This window comes from Chiloscyllium punctatum, chromosome 18 (assembly GCF_047496795.1).
Source record: "Chiloscyllium punctatum isolate Juve2018m chromosome 18, sChiPun1.3, whole genome shotgun sequence".
NCBI lineage: Eukaryota > Metazoa > Chordata > Chondrichthyes > Orectolobiformes > Hemiscylliidae > Chiloscyllium > Chiloscyllium punctatum.
This window is the reverse complement of record NC_092756.1, coordinates 2,604,559-2,609,464: the sequence shown is the minus strand read 5'-3', so window position 1 is coordinate 2,609,464 and position 4,906 is coordinate 2,604,559. Positions and strand designations below refer to the sequence as shown.

The 4,906-nt window shown below is 45.5% G+C and overlaps 1 non-coding gene across 1 annotated transcript; it reads right to left on the bottom strand.

The window, feature by feature from the left end:
- Positions 1 to 1,035: 1,035 nt before the first annotated feature.
- trnan-guu (transfer RNA asparagine (anticodon GUU)) lies at positions 1,036 to 1,117 on the bottom strand. Its single transcript has one exon. It is a non-coding gene; the product is annotated as a tRNA-Asn (tRNA).
- Between the last annotated feature and the right edge of the window lie 3,789 nt (positions 1,118 to 4,906).

Genomic DNA, 4,906 nt, shown 5'->3' with positions numbered 1-4,906 from the left:
TTATGCAAATTATAAAAACTCGAGGATGCAGCACCGATCCTTGTGGAACTCCACTGGTCACAGGCCTCCAGTCTGAAAAACAACCCTCCACTGCCACCCTCAGTCATCTACCTTTGAGCCAGTTCTGTATCTAAACGGCTGGTTCTCCCTTTATTCTATGAGATCTAACTTTCCTAATCAGTCGTCCATGAAGTCCAAATAGATCACATCTACTACTCTGCCCTCATCAATCTTCTTTGTTACTTCTTCAAAAAACTCAATCAAGTTTGTGAGACATGATTTCCCACGAAAGCCATGTTAGGTATTAGAACGAAACGTCTGTTAATGACATTCGTTTACAGACACGTTAGATGTTTATGCTGCATTAATCTGTGGTTATTGATGCACAGTTTACGTTCACTTCCTGCAGTTAACATGCTGATTTCTCCAGTTGTTCATAGTTCAGTGTGATGCATCCAGTGTGCGCATAACGAGAGGGAGCTTGCTTCCCACATCTCGTGTTTATCTGTGTCTTATATCCAGTATTCATCAATGGCGAGAGCAAGGGGGAAAGGGCGAGACCAATGTGTAAGTCTGTCCGTGCCAATGCACGGTACCCACATCGGCAATTCTCTACTGTGCATTCACAGCCAGTTTTCTGTGCCGCTACACCCACCCCATGCACCTTTTGAAATATCTCTATTATTTTGTGGTGTGTCTCTGTGCTCTTACCAGCAAGATGAATCACATCTACACAACCTGCTCCAGATTTCATGTGATAAAACACTCATTATGAATCCCATTGCATTAAACATGTACATCGCATCTCTCGTTATTTCGTTTCCCTGGATCTCTTTCATAAGATTAACGTTCACAGCAACTTGACTTGGAAAAGAAAATCGCGTTCCTTTTCATTATCCCAAATCAGTCTACATTTCGTTCAGTTCAGGCATCAGTCTCAAATTATTCTTTGAGGTTGTATAATATGGTCGATACAGATAAACTAACCATTGGAGTTCCAATTTCAATACGACAGCTGTGATAATCCAAAAACAGCGACAAGAGTGGGATTTGAACCCACGCGTGCAGAACACAATGGATTAACAGTCCATCGCCTTAACCTCTCGGCCACCTCGTCGTAGAGGTGGGGTATACGCTAACATAATCTCCCAGACCATCATAATCTCATCATCTCTGGGGAATCTCCCATTCACAGCCTCCAACCTCATTGTCCATGAACCCCACAATGCCCGATTCTCCCTCCTTCCTAAGATCTGCTGTCTCTGCCAGCGCCTGTTAAACCTGACTCATCTCTTCCTACCTGAATACCTTCCTGTCTCCCCAGTCCAGGAAATTCTCACCTACGTTTGTGACACCACCTATGCACTTAATCTCCTCCAAGACTTTCATTTCCCTGGTCCACAACGCGTCATCTTCACATTGGAGATCCAGTCCCTGTGCACATGCATCAGCTATGACGAAAGTCTCCAAGCCCTCTGTTTCTTCATCTCACCCCATCCCAACCAGTACCCTTACACCGATACCCTCATCCAGCTGGATACACTGGTCTTCACCCTCAACAACTTTTCTGTCCAATCCTCCCACTTCCTCCAAACCAAAGGAATAGCCATGGGCACACACATGTGACCTAGCTATGCCTGCCTGTTTGTCAGATATGTGGAATTGTCCATCTTTCGCAGTTACTCTGGCACCTCTCTCCACTTGTCCCTCCGCTACATTGATGAATTCATTGGCCCCACTTCCTGCTCCCACGAGGAGGTTGAACAGTTCACCAACCAACACCTTTCCCCCAGAACCCAAATTCACCTGGATCTTCTTGGCAACTCCCTTCCGCTTCTTGGACCTGTCCATCACCGTCTCCAGCGAATGACCAATGACACACATATATTACAAGCCCACCGACTCCCACAGCTACCAAGACGACACCTCCCCCAAACCCACCTCGTGTAAAAACACCATCCCTTATTCCTAATTCCTCCGCCTCGAGCGTATTTTCTCCCAGTATGACCAATTCCACCTCAGAAACTCTCAGTTGGTCTGCTTCCCACGTAGTTGACGATGCCCGCCAGTGCATCTCCTCCACTTCACCCACCACCGCCCTTAAACCCCACCCCTCCCGCAATAAGAACTGAATCCCATGGTCCTCAACTTTCAACCAACCAAACTCAGCATAAAACACATCAGACTCCACCACTCCTGCATACTCCATACAGACCCCACTGTCAGGTATATATTTCCCTCCACACCCCTATCAGCATTCTGAAAAGACCATTCCATCCACGAACCCCTAATCAGGTCTACAACCCCCAATAAACACACACCCCACCACGAGCATCTTTCCCTGCCACCGCAGGAAGGGTAAAAGCAGCTCCCACAACACTCCACTCATTTCCGTCTAAGGCCAAAAGGGATCCTTCCACATCCGTTAGAAATTCACCCGTACAACTTACAATGTCATCTGCTGCATCTATTGAACCCAGTGTGGTCTCCTCGACATCAGGGAGACAGGACACCTTCTTGCAGATAATTTCAGAGAACATCTTTGGGACGACGCACCCACCACCTTCACCATCCCGTGACTGAACATTTCAACTCCCCCTTCCCACTCCGTCAAAGACGTGCAGGTCCTGGGCCTCCTTCAGCGCCAAACCATAACCACCCAATACCTGGAGGACGAACGCCGTACATTGCGACTTGTGACCCTGTCACCTCACGGGATAAGTGTGGATTTGAATAGTTTCTTCATTTCCCTTGCCTCAAGTCTCAAGCCTCAAACTTGGCACTGCCCTCTGGACACATTCCATCACGGCTCCTTCTGAACTATCATCTTCTCCCTCACCTTCATCTAACCACCACTTTCCCAACTATCTCCCCCAACCCCAAATCCCTACCATTTATCTATCAGTCCCGACTCACAAGCCTTATTCCTGTTGAAGGGCTTATGCCTGAAACGTCGATTCTCCTGCTCCTCGGATGCTGACTGACCTGCTGTGCTTTTCCAGCACCACACTTCCGACTCTGATCTCCAGCATCTGCGGTCCGAACTTTCTCCGAGGAATAACCAATGACCTCGGAGTGAAGATGTCCCTGGATTGCAGTGATCACAGTGTGTCTGAGTTTTGTGTTTATTTTGGGTGAGGGTAGTCTGGGTCTGAGACGAGCGCTTAACCCCCAGACAACGGGAATGGTATCAGATCGCGAACTTAGGGTGGGCTGAAGTGAAGTGGAAAATTCTGTCAGAAGGTGGATCAGTACAAATGCATCACATCACCCAGACTGTAAAAGATATGCAGAAGGAGCAAGGCAACTTCGATGCAGGCACAATAACAGGTAAATTAGAAAGAAGACAATTGAACACACTGAGATGGAGTGGAATTATTTATGAGAAAGGATTAAATATTGAAGCTATTTTACATACAGACTGTCGTCACATTGGAAAAAGGAATTTCCTGCAAAGTAACGGTGATATTTGCCTGCGACATCACAATTCCGAGAGACACTGACATATTATCTTCTGCAACAGCGTGGCCTAGTGAAAGCATGATCTGTCCATCAATCAGAATTCAATATTTCAAAGCTCTCCTCTGCGCTGTACAACCTATTTGCTGCTCCTGTAGTCAGATCCCAATCGCTTCACAGTGTATCTTTTACTGCTTCCTGCCTCACGTAAATACTTGAAACATGATCCAATCCCCAGTGTTTCCGCTTTAACCCATATTTTGTAACTCCCGAGCTGACACAGGTACGAGTGACCAATTGGCCTTTTCGAGCGCTCTCACTCTGTATGATCTGAATGATAAAATGCACTGTGTCTGATCCGCAGGACACACTGCAGAAATTATCCCATCCCAGCGGACTGAGCTGCCTCCATTGATAGAGCTGTTTCCATTGGTAGAGTATCACAAAGTCACAGCGAACGTCTTTTGATTTCATCCGCGAAGGTACTTGCTACAAAAAAGCGGAAGAGGGCTGGAAACTGCTGTCATCAGTGCGATATACAGAGACCCAGCGGGAGCCGAGTGGCCCATAAACCAGAAATCAATGGATAAAAATATTCTTCTTTTTAGAAGAATCCAATTCAGACCATCAAGTGAACACTTCCTAAGGAGAAAATGGATGTGGGAAGCGGACAGTCTCAACTGGTTGCAGCATTTACAATCTTGGTCTGTGTGACAACAAAAGCAGAAACCTGGAACTGTTTATCTTGCTTCTGAAAAATAGGTTAGCAAATTTTGAAGAGCATAGATATTTTTCCCTGGTGTTCATGATATGACCAAGAGCAGAATACGGTTCCCTGAGTATGGTCTGACTTCTGTGTTATGGACTGTGATATTCTGCTCACATGATCTGAACACAAAAAAGAAATGACTCAGTGACAATATCTGCTGAATCGGATTCCGTGAAGAACAAAAGCCGATGGAATGAAAAAAGCCATAAGAGCGGGAATGCAGCAAATTATTTTCCAGACTCGAGGAGAGTGCACAGTACTGTTTCCAGGGGTCAATATCTGTGCAAGTAGACTGAAACAGCGTTGGGTGTTGTTGTACTGCATCTTTTGTATAATGGTACAAAAGCACTGAACATTTGTATAGAGAGGACAACTTCAAAATCCCCAAAGAGGCAAAACACACAAATTAGTCAAACAACAAAGTAACCACACAATTTGGTGTTACATCATGCAGTAAACTTCCCTGCTCAAATTTCGTTCAAAATCGCTCTCTGTCTAAATCCTAATACTGATATTCGAACAGTGAATGGTCTATGTCAATAGAAACTGCTCTGATCTCACAACTTCAGTATTTCATACCCAACCCCTTATGTATGACTAGCAATAGTGATTGATCCCTCACTGTGTAACTTCAGCCCACGTAGAGAACAAATAACTATAAGAACAACAGTCATGTAT